A 20,948-nucleotide genomic window follows, 5' to 3' on the forward strand; every position below is an offset into this window, starting at 1 on the left:
TCATGGGAAATAGATGGGGAAACAGTGGAAACAGTGTCAGACTTTATGTTTTGAGGCTCCAAAATCACTGCAGATGGTGACTGCAGCCATGAAATTAAAAGATGCTTACTCCTTGGAAGGAAAGTTATGACCAACCTAGATAGCATATTCAAAAGCAGAGGCATTACTTTGCCAACAAAGATCCGTCTAGTCAAGGCTATGGTTTTTCCAGTGGTCATGGATTGATGTGAGAGTTGGACTGTGAAGAAGGCTGAGTGCCAAAGAATTGATGCTTTTGAACTATGGTGTTGGAGAAGACTCCTGAGAGTCCCTTGGACTGCAAGGAGATCCAACCAGTCCATTGTGAAGGAGATCAGCCTGGGATTTCTTTGGAAGGAATGATGCTAAAGCTGAAACTCCAGTACTTTGGCCACCTCATGTGAAGAGTTGACTCATTGGAAAAGACTCTGATGCTGGGAGAGATTGGGGGCAGGAGGAGAAGGGGACGCCAGAGGATGAGATGGCTGGATGGCATCACTGACTCAATGAATGTGAGTCTGAGTGAACTCGGGGAGTTGGTGATGGACAGGGAGGCCTGGCGTGCTGTGATTCATGGAGTTGCAAAGAGTCGGACACGACTGACTGTGCATAGCACACTTGCAAATAATGTATTATTTTTCTAATATTAAAAAATAGAATTTGTATCTTATGTAATGAGTTTACACTATCTTCATTTATTACTTATATCATATTTTTTTAATTTAGTGCTAGACATAGAATTTTTAATAATTAATCCTTTGATAAAAGAGGAATAAACATGTTTATTTATCATTAGATACTAGGTGTACATGATTTTAGATTAAAAAAAGAAGTGTAGTAAGAAAGACTTCAAGAAACTTGCTTTGTTTTCAGTGTTCCATACACATCAGGGACTCATGACTGCCTACGTTTTATCTCACTCTCTTTAGTGTGTGTCTTATATTTCTAGTGATACCAGAATGCCTGCTGAAGCTCCAGACATCAATTTCAAATCCCAGGCGGCAGAAATAAGAAATAGGAAAGATATCTGCTTTTAAGGAGCATAAGCTATCTGTGTTTTATTTCATTGGTCAGAATAAACCCATAGGGTGAAATGAGAGACTGGAAAATGTAATGCTTTATTGGGCATCTTATTGCCTCCCATAAGATTGGGATCTATTACTAAGAATAGGAAAATCAGTGTGTACAACTACTGGTCTCTATCTCATTACACAGTTAAAATTATTTTTTTTCCAGATATCATCTTTAAAGGCAACTTGTAATTTTTAGACCTGAGGTTAAGGTTATTAATTTGAGTTTTTTTAATGTTATTTCATTGTGGTAGTAACTTTTAGTATTAGATCTGCCTTCTTAACAAATCTTTAAGTCTATCATACAACACTGTTGACAATAGGTACAGTGTTGTACAGAAGATCTCTAGAGCTTAAAGATTTTAATAGCAAAGATAGAATAGACGTGCAGATAAAAGGTTACCAGATTTTAAATTAGAAGACAAAAGTCAGAGGCTCAAACTTAAGGAAAATGGAAGATAATTTTAACTTTATAATTTTAATGTTATTACTATTAGCATTAACCATATCCTTAGGTTGCATTATGTTGACTGGTTTACCAGTCTGTAAATATTTATCTTCTTTTTAAAGTAATTTTAAAACATGTTGATGAAAATTTAATTTTCTATTGACTCAAAAATTTTCAAAGCCTTCGTGAAGGATCAGAAGAAGGTAGTGGGTTTCTGCAGGGTGGAAATCATTTCTCATTTTTCTTGACATATCTAGAACCTATGAGTGCCTGAGTGCCTGATCCATAATTTAGATGCCCATTAAATTCAAGTTGAAGAGACAATGTTTGAAAAAAGTGGTCTTACCAAAAATGCACATGGGCAAAGTTATTTTTTGTTTTTCCTGAGAAAAGTGAATACTGTAAAAATGACAAGTATAAGGAGGATAGAAAGGACAGTCATTACAGGTGTTAGTGCCTTTTTTATATAAGTATAAAACTGTGTATGCTTAAGATATAGAGATTGATGATTTGATAGATGTACACATTGTAAAAAGATCAATCAAGCCACATGTTTATCATCTCTACATAGTTACTTTTTAAAATGTGTGTATGTGTGTGTGTATGTGGAAAAGATTTAAGATCCTTTTAGAAAATGTCATATTTACAATTTAGTATGAACATTGGGCAGCATGCCCTTAAGGTAGATCCCCAGAACTCATTGATCCTGTGTAAGCGAATCTCTGTACCTGTGAGGGGCATCTCCCCATTTCCTGCCAGCAAACACATTATGCTCTCAGTTTCAGTGAGTCTCTTTTAGATCCCATGTGTAAGTGAGCTGGCATCATCTTTATCCTCTGGGGCTTATTTCACTTACCATAGTGAGTTCTGGGTTTCTCCATCTTGTTCCAAATGACAGGATTTCCCTCTTTCTAAGCTGGAAAAATGAAGTGCAGATACATCTTTGAGATTCGACTTTAATTTCATTTAGACATACACTTGATCTTTGAATAATGCAAATCTTAGGGACACCCACCCTCCCTCTAGTCAAAAATCCACATGAAATTCAAAATCTGGATCTCCTAATAAGCAGGTGATTCCCCCCAATTATTCAGATTCCCCATGTGTGGATGCAACTGACCACAGACCTGATAGCCCTGGAGTATTTACTACTGAAAAAATAATCCATGTGTAAGTTCAGTTCAGTTCAGTCACTCAGTTGTCTCTGATTCTTTGCAACCCCATGGACTGCAGCATGCCAGGCCTCCCTGTCCATCACCAACTCCCTGAGTTTACTCAAACTCATGTCCATTGAATCGGTGATGCCATCCAACCATCTCATGCTCTGTCAGCCCCTTCTCTTCCTGCCTTCAATCTTTCCCAGCATCAGGGTCTTTTCAAAAGAGTCAGTTCTTCACATCACGTGGTCAAAGTATTGAAGACTCAGCTTCATCATCGATCCTTCCAATGAATATTCAGGACTGATTTCCTTAAGGATGGACTGGTTGAATCCCCTTGTAGTTCAAGGGACTCTCAAGAGTCTTCTCCAACACCACAGTTCAAAAGCATCAATTCTTCAGCACTCAGCTTTCTTCATAGTCCAACTCTGGAAAAACTATAGCTTTGACTAGACGGACGTTTGTTGGCAAAGTAATATCTCTGCTTTTTAATATGCTGGCTAGGTTGGTCATAACTTTTCTTCCAAGTAGTAAACATCTTTTAATTTCATGGTTGCAGTCACCATCTGCAGTGATTTTGGAGCCCCCCCCCCAACCCCTGAAAAATCATCTGCCACCATTTCCACTGTTTCCCCATCTATTTGCCATGAAGTGATGGGACCAAATATCATGATCTTAGTTTTCTGAATGTCTTTAAAGTAACACATAACTCAACAAGCACATTTTTATACATTTTTGAGTTACAGTTGTTAAAATACATGCACACATTGGACAAATACTGTGTATGTCAATATTTTGAGTTTTAATGTGACAAATAGGCTTGTTTAATGTTTGCACATAGGTAGGTAAGATGAGAAATCACTGTTTTATTTCTTTCTACAGTGTTACATTTAACACTGTAGGAGGCAAACAATCAATTGTAAAAGCAATTATCCAAATTAATCCCCTTGCATAGTTTCCATAAAAATGCATAAAATGTTTGTACTTTGTTCCTATCATATTTATCTTGAATATATTTACTGTAATGTGGTTTTCTTTCTTGTTTCTAATAAAAATAGATTTTGCATTTTATATGTCTTCATTGCTTATATTTTTGTAGTGCTTTATACCTGTTGCATTTTACAAAATTAGTTTTCCACATTAAATTGTGCAGGAGGTGATGACGGATTCTAGATAGTTTGGGAAGTACTGAGCTTCATGAAAATTTCAGAAGACAAATAGAAAATCTTTTCAAATATAGTAAGGTATTTGGAGTGGTATTAGTATGTAGAAACTTAACCAGTGACTTAATCAATATTTGGCTAACAAAAGAAAAAAATATGAAGTTCAAGTTTTGAACTACTGTTGTTGAGTGAGACACTCAATTTTCTGGGAAATTCAGAAGACACAAGTTTGGAAAAGTCACGAGGAGCTAGCAAGATAGTTTATAAGTATTTGAAATGTTTGATAGATCTTTTCTGTATTTACATCATAGTTAAAATTTTCAGCGATAACTGAAAAATCATGGCACCCTTTCCTTCCCCTGAGTTTGCATGACATGGGATCATAAAATGTCACTTAGCCTCAGGTGTTTCACTAGTTATCAAAAGACAATTTCTTTCTGTTTCTCATACTCCACTGCCTCCCAGGAGTCCTGTGTATACTTTTAAAGATTTAGCCTGAAGATACATTTGAATGACATTGCATTTAGAATCATTATTATCTTGAAAAATACAAAATGCTTTTTTGGAGATCAAAATGTATTTTATGAACATAGGTGTCTACCAAGATGACAGTTTGCATGTCTCTCACATGTCTGAACTCCATCAGTGAAGTGTATCTCTAGCATGATATTTCAGATCATCTTCATTTCTCAGATGTACTTGGAGTGATGAATAACCAACAAATTAACAGGCAAATAAACATAGCTATTAACATATTTAAGAAATGAAACATACTAAGCTATCAGATTTTACAGGGATAGTTCTGACACCTTTGACTAAGTAAATCAATATATCTTATTGCTTATTTATAAGTTCAATTTTCATGACGGCTTATGACTGTCATCTGTCACACTGTTCAGATATTTTGCATTTATTTGTATAATTATTTATATATATCTGTCTTCTCACTATACTGTATATACCTTATTTATTCCTTATTAGTAACTAGCATTCAGCCTGACAAAGATTAGGGGCTAAATAAATATGAGTAAATGAAAGATGGACTTTATTTAACATACAGTCTGACCAGAACAAAATGCTTATTAGTTACCGAGTTGCATTTGCTTGTCAGTAGCCTTCTGCCTGCTGCTACTGCTACTGCTAAGTCGCTTCAGTTGTGTCTGACTCTGTGCGACCCCATAGAGGGCAGCGCACCAGGCTCCCCGGTCTCTGAGATTGTCCAGGCAAGAATACTGGAGTGGATTGCCATTTCCTCCTCCAATGCATGAAAGTGAAAAGTGAAAGTGAAGTTGCTCAGTCCTGTCTGACTCGTAGCGACCCTATGGACTGCAGCCCACCAGGCTCCTCCGTCCATGGGATTTTCCAGGCAAGAGTCCTGGAGTGGGGTGCCATTGCCTTCTCTGAGCCTTCTGCCTAGGGACACTAAAAAGATTTGAAATGCTGGTTGTTATTATTTTTAGGCATGGCTGTTCAGTGATTCTATTATTAAAAGAAAATTAATTTTCTTCTCGTGCAAAAATGAAGTAACTAGCCCATTCTTAGAATGCATTTTGAATTTCCTAGAAGAAAATGCACTTTGAAATGCTCGTTTCTTCTTTCTACAGTTATTTGAAATATGGCAGAGAGGGTTTCTCTTTCAGAGAAGCCTCTTAACCATTCTACTCCAATCATTCTAGTAACCCAGGTCTCTAAAAGAATCTTCTCTGAGAGGCTCATTCCGTGCCACTAACCTGTGAACATCTGCTTTCCAGCAAATATCTGTATTTTAGAGAACAGTGGAGCTTATCACTGTGATTTGTTTTCCTCCTTATGAAACTGATCAAAAGCATTTTTCGTTCAAAATGTTATAAATAATCTTGTCCACCAGGGCTTCCCCTGGTGGTTCAGACAGTAAAGAATCTGCCCGCATTGCAGGAGACCTGGGTTCCATCCCTGGGTTGGGAAGATCCGCTGGAGAAGGGAAAGGCTCCATTGCTCTGACCTGGAGAATTCCATCAACTGTATAGTCCATGGGGTAGCAAAGAGTCGGACACGAGTGTGCGACTTTCACTTTTATATTGTTTTAACACTTTCATGCAAAATTATATCTGAGAGCATTTAACAGTTCTTGAAGACGAGCTCTGTCGCCCTGGCGGGCCGCCCTCCTGTCCCACGCGGCGGGGCAGCGCCGGCCTCAACCCAGGAGAGCGTTCGGGGAGCGCGCGGGCGGCTGGCCCCTGACGCGCGGGCTGGCGGGCGGCGGCGACCGGCGGCTCCGCGGTGTGGGGACCACACACCGCCCGCCCGCGCCCGGCCCCTTGTCCTCGCGCGGCGAAGGTCCGGCGCGGCGGCGCTGGCTGCGGGACACGGTGGGCCCTGCGCGAATTATAGGCGTTCCTTCTGAGGCTCCATGTTAAGCCTCTCCCGGACGCGCCCTCCCGGCTCCCCGTCCCCGAAAGCCGCACCCCGGGGCCCCAAGGAGCCGCGCTACCGGCCCGCACCCCGCGCTCCCGGCCCCGGGCCTCAGGCTGCGGCATCTCCAGCCCCCAGCCGCCGCCGGGACCGCGCGCCCGCGCCGCGGTCTGGTTCCGGAGCGGGGGCAGCCTCGGAAGGGTGAGGAAAGGGGCGCCGGCGGCGTCGGGGGGCTGCGGTGTCCGTGCTGGGCTCCGGCCGCGGCTGAGTTTGGGGGAGAGCGAGCCTGCGCCCCGGGGGGCGGCGCAGTGGGGACCGGTGCATTTTGGTTACTAATTTTCTCTCAGGTTGAGGAGTCAAGACCTGAAAATTAGATGGTTTTTTGGATTTGAGGATGTGGAAGATCCTATGATTCCTCATGTGAGTTAACTATTTGGACCTTAATGTCCGACGACGAGTCTCTCAGCGTTTAACTTTGTTAATTATGGCTTTCTCTTTATAAATTTAGATTTTTTTCTCTCTGTAGGCAGATCTGTCAATGTTATTTTTAAAGTTCCTGGCCGGGATGTCATTCTGAGAGAACGCCTGTTCGCCTCAGCTGAACATAGATAGTTTTCCATCCTTTCCTCTGGTCTGAGTTTTGATTTGCTTCGGTGCTGGTTCTGACCTTTTGTCCCGCCTGTGAGAGCAGGGCTCCCAGCTCTTCGCGATTTCCATCTCCGGCTCTCTATTGAGATCCCTGCTCTGTTCCTGCTAGGTGGAGGTAGTGTCTGGGCTCTCCAAGCAGTCTCTGTTGACCGACCATGGTGGGAGGGACCCCTCCTTACCGTGGTGGGAGTGGGAGTTTCAGCTCCCCATTTTCTTATTAATAAGGTTTGAGAAATGTTCATTCATCCATAATATCATTGGCCACCCACCAGGGGATACACCTTCAGTTGGCAAATTTAAAAAAGACATACTCTTTGCTCTCAAGCAGTTAAAAGGGTGTAACATCAGAAGTGGAAATGTGCATTTTTATAAACATTTATAAATGGTTGAAATGTGTACTAAAATTGTATGCATGATTATACTGCAAAACTACAAATATGTTCCTTAATGTTTAGTTAAAAATCAGCTGGGAAGCTTATATCACAAAAGAATAAAGGTAAATAAATCTGATAGGGTATAATTTAAAATTATATAATGCAGTGTTGATTTTAGCGTTATTCATTATAGTCTATTCATATTAAAATTTTTCATAAAGTATATATAAGTTTAACACATACTGAAAACCTATAATGATATTAAAAATTCGATTTATTATTCAACATTTTATTTTTGGAACACATTAATATAAAATTTGATGATTTAAGAAAATATAATCTTGATAAGGATTATAAAGAACAATTTACTAATAAAATGAAAATAAACATAACAATCAAGGGTCAGAATTAGAAATGATTTTATTGAAGTACAGATATGTTTGTTGAAAAAACATCTTTCCCATTTCTTAGTTTAAACTTGTAAGAAGTAGACATTGTCACTAAAATCCATTAAAATACTTTAGCTCCTTAGCCAGGATCTGTATTTCACTATATATTAGTTGCTGCTGCTGTTACTGCTGCTAAGTAGCTTCTGTCGCGTCCAACTCTGTGTGACCCCACAGACGGTAGCCCACCAGGCTCCCCCTTCCCTGGGATTCTCCAGGCAAGAACACTGGAGTGGGTTGCCATTTCCTCCTCCAATGCATGAAAGTGAAAAGTGAAAGTGAAGTTGCTCAGTCATGTCTGACTCTTAGCGACCCCATGGACTGCAGCCCACCAGGCTCCCCCATCCATGGGATTTAACAGGCAAGAGTACTGGAGTGGGGTGCCACTGCCTTCTCTGATTATGATCATGAAAAACACATTTTCTAATTCAATAATTTTAAAGCTATTTGTCTCTTTACCACAAATGTGATGGCTAGTGGAAATTTTGGCTGAAAGTACCAATATGTTGCTCTTAAGTCTGCACTTAAACAAGAGCTGGAAACAGTTCAACCTCGCTTCAATTTATGCCATCTCCTTTCCTTCCCATTCCTATCACAAAGCAGTTTCACAGTTAAAGGGAGGATTAATATTGGTGTAAGTAGATAAATAGTTTGGATATAAGAAATCATGAATTGATGTGGTCCACTTATATATTTCCCCACCTCAAATTATGTTTCATTCAACCCCTGGCTTCAAATATACTGGTTGTTCATGGCCAAGGATTTTGAAGAAACAAAATGTGATGGCTTTAAAGGACTAAGCTTGCAAAGTACAAATAGTAATTTTTCCTCTATAAAAATCTTCAGTTAATTAAGGCCTAGATAAGAGATTGGAGTGAAAAAAAAAAACTCATCATAAGGGAAATTATGTCACATTGTAACCCAAAGAAGATGGAAAACAGGATAAAAAAGTATAGCCATTCAACTTCTTAATCTTAGATTGGGCTTCCTTAGTGGCTCAGACTGTGAAGAATCTGCCTGCAATGTGGGAGACCCATGTTCCATCCCTGGGTTGGATCCCCTGGAAAAAGGAATGGTTACCTACTCCAGTATTCTTCCCTGGAGAAGTCCATGGATGGAGGAGCCTGATGGGCTAAAGTCCATGGGGTTGCAAAGAGTTGGACACCATGGAGTGATTATGAATAAATGTAAAAAGTCTAAGCTGTATTGGACAAGACCTAGAGTTCAGTTGCTCAGCGGTGTCCAACTCTTTGAGACCCCATGGACTGCAGTGCACAAGGCTTTCCTATCCATCACCAACTCTCAGAGATTGCTCAAACCCATGTCCATCGCCTTGGTGATGCCATCCAACCACCTCATCCTCTGTCCACCCTTTCTGTCTTCAATCTGTCACAGCATCAGGGTATTGTTCAGTGAGTCAGTTCTTCACATGGGGTGGCCAAAGTATTGGAGCTGAAGCTTCAGCATCAGTCCTTCCAATAAATATGCAAGATTCATTTGCTTTAGCATTGACTGGTCTGATCTCCTTGCAGTCCAAGGGACTCTCAAGAGTTTTCTCAAACACCACAGTTCAAAAGCATCAATTCTTTGGCACTCCGCTATCTTTATGGTCCCAATTCTCACATCCACGCATGCCTACTACAAAAACAATAGCATTGACTATACTGACGTTTGTCGGCAAACTAATGTCTCTGCTTTTGAATATGCTGTCTAGGTTGAATCATAGCTTTTCTTCCAAGGAACAAGCTTCTTTTAATTTCATGGCTGCAGTTACCATCTGCAGTGATTTTGGAGCCCAAGAAAATAGTCTGTCACTGTTTCCATTCCTTCCCCAACTATTTGCCATGAAGTGATGGGACCAGATATGATGATCTTCGTTTTTTGAATGTTACACTTTAAGCCAGCTTTTTTACTCTCTTCTTTCACTTTCATCAAGAGGCTGTTTAGTTCTTTTTCACTTTCTGCCGTAAGGGTGATGTCATCTGCATATCTGAGCTTATTGATATCTCTCCTGGCAATCTTGATTCCAGCTTTTGCTTCAGCAAGCTTGGCATTTTGCATGATGTACTCTGCATCAGTTCAGTTCAGTTCACTTGCTCAGTCATATCAGACTCTTTGGGACCCCATGGACTGCAGCATGCCAGGCCTCCCTGTCCATCACCAACTCCTACAGTTTACTCAAACTCAGGTCCATTGAGTCGGTGATGCCATCCAGCCATCTCATCCTCTGTCGTCCCCTTCTCCTGGCTTCAGTCTTTCCAAGCATCAGGGTCTTTTCAAATGAGTCAGTTCTTTGCATCAGGTGGCCAAAGTTTTGGAGTTTTAGCTTCAGCATCAGTCCTTGCAATTAATATTCAGGACTGATTTCCTTTAGTTATATAAGCAGAGGGACCATAGGCAGCCTTGATGTACTCCTTTCCCAGTATCGAACCAGCCTGTTGTTCAATGTCTGGTTCTAAATGTTGTTTTTCCTGCATACAAATTTCTCTGGAGGCAGGTAAGGTGGTCTGGTAATCCCATGTCTTTTAAGAATTTTCCACAGTTTTTTGTGATCCACAGAGTCAAAGGGTTTGGTGTAGTCAGTAAAGTAGAAGTAAATGTTTTTCTGGAACTCTCTTGCTTTTTCTATGATCCAGCAGATGTTGGCAATTTGCTCTCTAGTTCCTCTGCCTTTTCTAAATCCAGCTTGAACATCTGGAAGTTCACAGTTCACGTTCTGTTGAAGCCTTCTTGGAGAATTTTGAGTATTACTTTGCTAGCATGTGAAATGAGTGCAATTGTGTGGTAGTATGAATATTTTTGGCATTGCCTTTCTTTGGGAATTGGAAGGAAAACTGACATTTCCCAGTCCTTTGGCCACTGCTGAGTTTCCAATTTTGCTTACCTATTGAGTGCAGCACTTTCACAGCATCATCTTTTTGCATTTGGAATAGCTCAGCTGGAATCCCATTATCTCCACTAGCTTTGTTCCTAGTGATGCTTCCTAAGGCCCACTTGACTTCATACTCCAAGATGTCTGGCTCTAGGTGAGTGCTCACACCATTGTAGTTATCTGGGTCATGAAGATCTTTTTGTGTAGTTCTTTTGTGTATTCTTGCCACCTCTTCTTAATATCTTCTGCTTCTGTTAGGTCCATACCATTTCTGTCCTTTATTTTGCCCATCTTTGCCTGAAATGATCCCTTGGTATCTCTAATGTTATTGAAGAGTTCTCTAGTTCTTTCCCATTCTATTATCTCCTCTATTTCTTTGCATTGCTCACTGAGGAATGCTTTCTTATCTCTCCTTTCTATTCCTTGGAACTCTGCATTCAAATGGGCATTGCTTTCCTTTTCTCCTTTGCCTTTTGTTTCTCTTCTTTTCTCAGCTATTTCTAAGGCCTCCTCAGAGGCATTTCTGCATTTTTAAAAATGCCTTTTTTTTTTTTTTTTTGCCTTTTTGCAACCATTTTGCCTTTTTGCATTTCTTTTTCATGGGGATGGTCTTGATCACCGCCTCCTGTACAATGTCCCAAACCTCTATCCATATTTCTTCAGTCACTCTCAGATCTGGTCTCTTGAATCTATTTGTCACTTCCACTGTATACTTGTGAGGGATTTGATTTAGGTCATAACTGAATGGCCTAGTGGTTTTCCCTCCCTTCAATTTATGTCTGCATTTTGTGAAAAAAGAGTTCATGAGCTGATCCACATTTAGCTCCTTTTCCTGTTTTTGCTAACAATATAGAGCTTCTCCATCTTTGGCTGCAAAGACTAAAATCAGTCTGCTTTTGGTATTGACGTTCTGGTGATGTCCATATGTAGAGTCATCTCTTGTGTTGTTAGAAGAGGGTGTTTGCTATGACCAGTGCATTCTTTTTTCAAAACTCTGTTACCTTTGCCCTGCTTCATTTTGTACTCCAAGGCTATATTTGCCTGTTACTCTAGGTAGCTCTTGACTTCCTACTTTTGCATTCCAGTCTCCAGTGATGAAAAGGACCACTTTTTTGGGTGTTAGTTTTAGAAGGTCTTGTAGATCTTCATAGAACTGTTCAATTTCAGCTTTCTCAGCATTACTGATTGGGGCATAGACTTGGATAACTGTGATATTGAGTGGCTTGCCTTGGAAAGGAACAGAGATCATTCTGTCATTTTTGAGATTGCACCTCAGTACTGCATTTTGGACTCCTGTTGACTATGAAGGCTACTCCATTTCTTCTGAGGGATTCTTGCCCACAGTAGTAGATATAATGGTCATCTGAATTAAATTCGCCCATTCCAGTCCATTTTAGTTCACTGATTCCTAAAATGTCGATGTTCACTCTTCCCATTTCCTGTTTGACCACTTCCAATTTACCTTGATTCATGGGACAAATATTCCAGGTTCCTTTGCAATGTTGTTCTTTGCAGTATCTGACTTTATTTCCATCATCAGTCACCTCCACAGCTGGGCATTTTTTTTTTCTCTTTGACTGTTTCTCTTCATTCTTTCTGGAGTCATTGCTCCACTCATCTCCAGTAGCATATTGTGTACCTACTGTCCTTGGAAGTTCATCTTTCAATGCCATGTCTTTTTGCCTTTCCATATTGTTCATGGGGTTCTCAAGGCAAGAATACTGGTTTGCCATTCCTTTCTCCAGCGAACCACATTTTCTTGAACTCTCCACTATGACCTGTCCATCTTGGGTGGCTCTACATGGCTCCTAGTTTCATTGAGTTAGACAAGGATGTGGTCCATGTGATCAGTTTGGTTAGTTTTCTGTGACTGTGGTTTTCTTTTTTTTTTTTTTTTAATTTTATTTTATTTTTAAACTTTACATAATTGTATTAGTTTTGCCAAATATCAAAATGAATCCTCCACAGGTACACATGTGTTCCCCATCCTGAACCCTCCTCCCTCCCCATACCATCCCTCTGGGTCGTCCCAGTGCACTAGCCCCAAGCATCCAGTATTGTGCATCGAACCTGGACTGGCAACTCGTTTCTTACATGATATTTTACATGTTTCAATGTCATTCTCCCAAATCTTCCCACCCTCTCCCTCTCCCACAGAGTCCATAAGACTGTTCTATACATCAGTGTCTCTTTTGCTGTCTCATACACCGGGTTATTGTGACTGTGGTTTTCATTCTGTCTGCCCTCTGAGGGATAAGGATAAGAGGCTTGTGGAAACTTCCCGATGGGAGAGACTGATTTTGGGGGAAACTGGGTCTTGTTCTTACGGGCGGGATCATGTTTAATCAGTCTTTAATCCAATTTTCTCTTGATTTGGGCTTCTTTGTTCTTTCCACGTTGCTTGGCCTGAGGCCAAACTATAGTAAGAGTAATGAAGATAATGGTGATTTCTTTCAAAAGGAGTTGTGCATGCACTGTTGTATTCAGTGCCCCTGACACTGCAGCAGGCCACTGTCGACCCATGCCTCCACCAGAGATTTTTGGTTCCTCACAGGCAAGTCTGGCACAATCTCTTGTGGGGACGCTGTTCTTTTCTTTTGGCTTCTGGTGTGCACAAGATTTCCTTTGTGCCCTGCAAGAGTCTGTTTCCCCAGTCCAGTGGAAGTTCTGGAATCAAATCCCACTGGCCTCCAAAGTCAAATTCTCTGGGATTCTCAGTACCTTTCCCAGACCCCAGGTTGGAAAATCTGATGTGGGTCCTAGAACTTTCTTAACAGTTCTAGAAGACTTAGAGTGTTAATGTATTTGTTAAAATATAAGATTAACCCATATAAAATTTAAATATAATAAAACACATAGCATGTGTCTCTGGGAAGGAAGATGGTAATATTTATGTGTATATAATACTGTGTTCCAGCTTGTAACTCAGCCCACCCAGCATTTCTGTGATGTCTTCAGCGTGTAGGTTGAACAGACAGGGTGACCGCAGACAGCCGTGTGGTACTCCTTTCTCAGTCTTGAACCAGTCAGTTTCCCACACAGGGTTCTCACTGCTGTTTCTTGAACCACATTCAGGTTTCTCAGGAGACAGGTAAGATGGTCTGATATTCCCATCTCTCTAAGCACTTTACACAGTTTGTAATGATCCACACAGTCAAAGGCTTTAGTATAGTTGATGAAAAAGAGATTGATGTTTTTCTGACATCTGATTATAGAGAAAGATGTTTTACTTTCTCTATAATCCAGTGAATGCTGGCAGTTTGATTTCTAGTTCCTCTTCCTTTTCTAAACCCAGCTTGGACATCTGGAAGTTCTTGGTTCACATAATGCTGAAGCCTTGCATGCAGGATTTTAAGCATGACCTTACTAGCATGGGAGATGAGAGCAACTGTCTGATGGCTAGCACATTCTTTGGTACTATCCTTCTTGGCAATTGTGATGAATATTGACCTTTTCCAGTCCTGTGGCCACTGCTGGGTCTTCCAGAGCTGCTGACATAAGGAATGTAAAACCTTGTTGGCATCATCCTTTAGGGGTTTGAATTGTTCTTCTGGAAGTTCATTACATCTACTAGCTTTGTTAACAGCAGTGCTTCTGAAGGCCCACTTGAACTCCAGAATGTCTGGCTCTAGGTCACTAACCACACCATCATAGTAATCTGGTTCATTAAGATCTTTTTAATACAGTTTTTCCATGTAATTTTTCCATCTTTATCTCTTCAGTGTCTACTAGGTTTTTATCCTTCATTGTGCCCATCTTTGGATATAATGGTCCCTTGATGTTTCCAATTTTCCTGAAGAGATCTCTAGTCTTTCCCCTTTTGTTGTTTCTTTTATTATTAAAACCTGTTCATTGAAGAAGGCCTTCTTGTCTCTGCTAGCTATTCTTTGAAACTCTGCATTTAATTGGATTCACCTTTCCCTCTTTCACTTGCTTTTCACTTCTCCATTCTTCTGATGTTTGTAAAGCCTCCTCAGATCACCACTTTGCCTTCTTGCTTTTCTTTTTCCTTGGGATAGTTTTGTTTTCTGCCTCCTGTACAGTATTACAAACCTCTGTCCATAGTTCTTCAGGCACACAGTTAAGTAGATCTAATCCCTTGAATCTATTTATTACCTCTGTTGCGAATTCATACAGGATTTAAGTCATGCCTGACTGACCTAGTATTGTCCCCAGTTTTCTTTAGTTTAAGCCTGAATTTTTCTATGAACAGCTGATCTTCTGAGCCACAGTCAGCTCCGGCCCTTGTTTGTGCTCACTGTACAGTTTCTCCATCTTCAGCTACAAAGAATGTATCAGTTTGATTTTGGTATTGATCATTTGGTGATATCAATGTGTAAAGTCATCTCTTGTGTTGTTCAAAAAGGGTATTTGCTATGTCTAGTGCATTCTCTTGACAGAATTCAAGAGCCTCTTGATGAGCGTGACAGAGAGGAGTAGACGAGCCAGCTTAAGACTAAGTATTTAAGAAACTAAGATCATCGCATCTGGGCCCATTACTGCACAGCAAATAGAAGGGGAAAAGGTGGAAGTAGTGATAGATTTCCTCTTCCTGTGCTCTAAAATCACTGCAGATGGTGACTGCAGCCATGACATCATAAGATGATTGCTTCTTGGCAGGAAAGCAATGACAAACCTAGATTCTGTGTTGAATAGCAGACATTACTCTGCTGACAAAATCTGTATAGTCCAGGCTATGGTCTTCCCAGTGGTTACGTACAGTTGTGAGAGCTGGACCTTACGGAAGCCAGAACATCAACAAATTGATGCCTTTGAATTGTCGTGCTGGAAGACACCAGAAAGTCCCTTGAACAGCAAGATCAAACCAATCAATCTTGTGGGAGATCAACCCTGAGAATTCACTCGAAGAACTGATGCTGAAGCTGAAGCTCTGGTGATTTGGTCATCTAATGCAAACATGACTTGTTGTAAAAGTCCTGGATGCTGTGGAAGATTGTGGGTAGAAGGAGAATAGGGCATCAGAGGATGAGATGCCTGGACAGCATCACGGATGCAATGAACATGAACTTGGGCAAACTCTGGGAGATGGTGAGGGACAGGGAGGCCTGTTGTGTTGCAGCCCATGGGGTTGCAAAGAGTTGGACACAGGTGGAAACAAATTCTATGCTAGTATATATATGTTTGTTTAAACATACATACATTTTCAGACATATTTAGATATATCTATTTACATATATGGAGAAGGCAATGGCACCCCACTCCAGTACTCTTGCCTGAAAAATCCCATGGACGGAGGAGCCTGGTAGGCTGCAGTCCATGGGATCGCTAAGATTCAGACACGACTGAGCGACTTCAATTTCTCTTTTCACTTTCATGCATTGGAGAAGGAAATGGCAACCCACTCCGGTGTTCTTGCCTGGAGAATCTCAGGGACGGGGGAGCCTTGTGGGCTGCCGTCTATGGGGTCACACAGAGTCGGACACGACCGAAATGACTTAGCATAGCATAGCATTTACATATATATGCTACAGGTCATTCAAATATTGAAGTATTTGAATCTGCCAATCAGAATGTTTGTGATTTTAGAATTGTCATTGGGTATTTTATTCTTTTATTTTTAATTTATTATTTTATTTTTAAACTTTATAATATTGTATTAGTTTTGGCAAATATAGAAATGGATTCGCCACAGGTATACATGTGTTCCCCATCCTGAACCCTCCTCCCTCCTCCCTCCCCATACCATTCCTCTGGGTCGTCCCAGTGCACCAGCCCCAAGCATCCAGTATCGTGCATCGAACCTGGACTGGCAACTCGTTTCATACATGATATTATACGTGTTTCGATGCCATTCTCCCAAATCTTCCCACCCTCTCCCTCTCCAACAGAGTCCATAAGACTGTTCTATACTTCAATGTCTCTTTTGCTGTCTTGTACACAGGGTTATTGTTACCATCTTTCTAAATTCCATATATATTTTATTCTAAATATAAAGAACAAGCTCTTTTTTCCTATATTTAAGCCCTAAGAGACTATTTGAAAAATAGCTCAAGCTAATTAGTGATGACCCAAAAGTAGAGGAAAAAATAACTCTTGGACTATGTTGGTTTCTGCAGCACCTCTGAAGGGTCCAGAGGCATTCATACAAAATATTTAGGACTGGAATTGTTTTATTTTTGTTAGATTGTTAGATTGTTTTAATGTGCCAGATCCCTTTAACACTTAGTACCTTACACAAATTGCAGTCACATTTTGAAAGTGAAAAATAATGTTTTATTCTCAAATAACTTCACAACTTTTACTTGGTCTACTGACCATACCAGATAATGGGGGTGGAGGGTTCAATTCATTACTCTTAAGATTCAGAAAGCACTATGCTCAGGCACAATAAATAAGACCTATGACAAAGATGATGTATATTGCTTTACACTGTTCTTTAATAAAATATACTTTTATTATTGAAAATAGTATACATTACTAAAATATATTTTATCATTTAAAAAGTCTCTAATTATATATAAAAATGAGTATTTTGTTAGCCATAAAACAAATGAAATAATGCTATTTGCAGCAACATGGACCTAGAGATTATTATATTAAGTCAGACATATGATGTCATATTAAGTCAAATGTTTGATGTCACTTGTATGCAAAATCTAAAATAATGGTACAAATGAACTTACTTACAGAACAAAAATAGGCTCAGATACTGAAAACAGGCTGATGGTTACCAAAGGGGTTAGCAGGGGCAGGGGGATAAATTAGGAGTTCAGGATTGACAGATACACACTACTCTAAATAAAATAGATAATCACGGACTTCCTGATGGTCCAGTGGTTAAGAATCTGTGCTTCCAATGCAGAGAACATGGTTCAATCTCTGGTCCAGAGAACTAAGATCCCACAGTGCTATGAGGTATAGCCAGAACAACAATAATGAAAGGCAAGTTCCAGAATGGTGTATGTAGAATTGAAAGGTTGTTGTTGAATCACGCGAAGACACCGGGATTCTTGGCCCCTGGAGGAGAAGAATTCAATCCGGGGCCAGAGACGAGGCTTGATTGCTCAGAGCTTTTGTGTAATAAAGTTTTATTAAAGTATAAAGGAGATAGAGAAAGCTTCTGGCATAGGCATCAGAAGGGGGCAGAAAGAGTACCCGCTTGCTAGTGTTAACAATGAGGTTATATAATCCAAAGAATGTCTGGAGGATGTAAAGACCTCATCAGACCTACTCCCATAATTTACATTTTAAGATAACACTGTCCTCAGGCAAGATACATCCTTGTAAAGACCAGGTCTACTCCCATAATTTTAAGATAACAGAAGGTTGAATCCAAAGACTGTCCTTAGGCAGGATACATTATTGTTATATAATCCTAAGGAATGTGGAGAAAGAAAAAAAGTTTGTCCTTTATTCCTCCATGAGAATTCCAGACCCCTCTCTCCTTGGGGACCCCTAGACTCCCTATCAACCTGCCTAGGAAATGACTCTCTCAGAATGATATCATTTATTACAAAGGACCTACTGTGTAACATAAAATGGAAAAGACTCTGAAAAGGAATATATATATTCAGATATATATATATATATATATATATATATATATATATATACATATACGTCTGAATCACCTTATTGTATACCTGAAACTAACACAATATTGTAAATTATATGTCACTTAAATTTTTTTTTTTTAAGAGAAGAAACATGTGTAGTTTGTCAGCTAAAGCATTCACTTGGAAAATAGAAGTAAAACTGCTAATTTGTTACTAATTCATTTTTGTGCTTTAAGTTACTGTTCTCCTTTTCTCCTCTTTCCTCTTTTTCTTTTCACAGAAAGCAGTACTCACAATAAATCTTACCCAGACTTACAATTAAATAAAAGTATCAGAACATCTGGGTTTGTAATGTTCAAGCCAGGAGGTTAGCAAATTATTACATTCTGGCTTCTCTTTCTTCTTTACTACTGTTTTGAAGGTCAGGATATTACCGGGGGTGAGGGTTGAGAAGCTGAATTTATGATATACATAAAACTGTTATCTGTTTGCATAGGAAAACTGAGGCAAAGAATGACTAAAACTCCCTCAGCCATAGATATTAGACTTTAAAAGAACTGCACTTAGGTTATTAAAAGATTGATTGCAATCATTTTCTTAAAACTTTGTGCATGCAAGTCTGAAGAGAAAATGGTGTAGTAGTAATGATAACAGTGTGTTGAACAATAGTGTAGATTTGTGCTTTTTAACACATTGCATATGTTTTAGCCCTCACCCTGAAGTCAAATCAATTTGAGTTTTGTAATGGGTGGAGTACAGTTATTAAAAATTTCCTTCTTATCCCCTGCCTTTTAGTATGAATACAAATAGTGGTTTAAAATGACATTCTTATCATCTATATTCTTGTGATCTGTAGAATTTTATTGGAAACAAGGGAGCAATACAACAACTGATTTGAATAACCAACCTGCTTCAGTGTGAAAAAAATTAATGTGAAGTACTGGAGAAGTGGTGTTGAATATATGCTCCGTCTTTTGTAAGTTAACTAATTACACTGTTCAAAACTGTTTACAAACAGTTCAGTTGAGGTCAGTTCAATCGTTCAGTCATGTCTGACTCTGCGACCCCATGAATTGCAGCACGCCAGGCCTCCCTGTCCATCAACTGCCAGAGTTCACCTAAACTCCTGTCCATCGACTCGGTGATGCCATCTAGCGATCTCATCCTCTATCATCCCCTTCTCCTCCTGCCCCCAATCCCTCCCAGCATCAGAATCTTTTTCAATAAGTCAACTCTTTGCATGAGGTGGCCAAAGTATTGGAGTTTCACCTTTAGCATCAGTCCTTCCAAAGAACACCAAGGACGGATCTCCTTTAAAATGGATTGGTTGGATCTCCTTGCAGTCCAAGGGACTCTCAAGAGTCTTCTCCAATACCACAGTTCAAAAGCCTCAGTTCTTCGGTGCTCAGCATTCTTCACAGTCCAACTTTCACATCCATACATGACCACTGGAAAAACCATAACCTTGACTAGATGGACCTTTGTTGGCAAAGTAACATCTCTGGTTTTTAATATGCTATCTAGGTTGGTCATAACTTTCCTTCCAAGGAGTAAGCATCTTTTAATTTCATGGCTGCAATCAGCATCTATAGTAATTTTCCCGCCCCCAAAAATAAAGTCTGACACTGTTTCCCCATTTATTTCCCATGAAGGGATGGGACTAGATGCCATGATCTTCGTTTTCTGAATGTTGAGCTTTAAGCCAACTTTTTCACTCTCCACATTCATGTTCATCAAGAGGCTTTTTAGTTCCTCTTCACTTTCTGCCATAAGGGTGGTGTCATCTGCATATCTGAGGTTATTGATATTTCTCCCGGCAATCTTGATTCCAGCTTGTGCTTCTTCCAGCCCAGTGTTTCTCATGATGTACTCTGCATAGAAGTTAAATAAGCAGGGTGACAATATACAGCCTTGACATACTCGGTTTCCTATTTGGAACCAGTCTGTTGTTCCATGTCCAGTTCTAACGGTTGCTTCCTGACCTGCATATAGGTTTCTCAAGAGGCAGGTCAGGTGGTCTGGTATTCCCATCTCTTTCAGAATTTTCCACAGTGTATTGTGATCCACACAGTCAAAGCCTTTGGCATAGTCAGTACAGCAGAAATAGATGTTTTTCTGGAACTCTCTTTCTTTTTCCATGATCCAGCGGATGTTGGCAATTTGATCTGTGCTCCCTCTGCCTTTTCTAACACCAGCTAAAACCTGAGGAAGTTCACACTTCCTGTATTGCTGAGGCCTGGCTTGGAGAATTTTAAGCATTACTTTACTAGTGTGTGAGATGAGTACAATTGTACGGTAGTTTGTGCATTCTTTGGCATTGCTTTTCTTTGAGATTGGAATGAAAACTGAATTTTTCTAGTCCCATGGCCACTGCTGAGTTTTCCAAATTTGCTGGCATATTGAGTGCAGTGCTTTCACAGCATCATCCTCCAGGATTTGAAAGAGCTCAACTAGAATTCCATTATCTCCACTAGCTTTGTTCGTAGTGATGCTTTCTAAGGCCCACTTGACTTCACATTCCAGGATGTCTGGCTCAAGGTAAGTGATTACACCATCGTGATTATCTGGGTCGTGAAGCTCTTTTTTGCACAGTTCTTCTGTTTATTCTTGCCACCTCTTCTTAATATCTTCTGCTTCTGTTAGGTCCATACCATTTCTGTCCTTTATTGTGCCCATCTTTGCATGAAATATTCCTTTGGTATCTCTGATTTGCTTGAAGCAATCTCTAGTCTTTCCCATTCTGTTGCTTTCCTCTATTTCTTTGCATTGATCACTGAGGAAGCCTTTCTTACCTCTTCTTGCTATTCTTTGGAACTCTGCTTTAAGAAGAGGTGGCAAGAATAC

Source organism: Bos grunniens, chromosome 16, assembly GCF_055505025.1.
Source record: "Bos grunniens cultivar Pamir isolate PY7600 chromosome 16, Bosgru_T2T1.0, whole genome shotgun sequence".
Classification (NCBI taxonomy): Eukaryota; Metazoa; Chordata; class Mammalia; order Artiodactyla; family Bovidae; genus Bos; species Bos grunniens.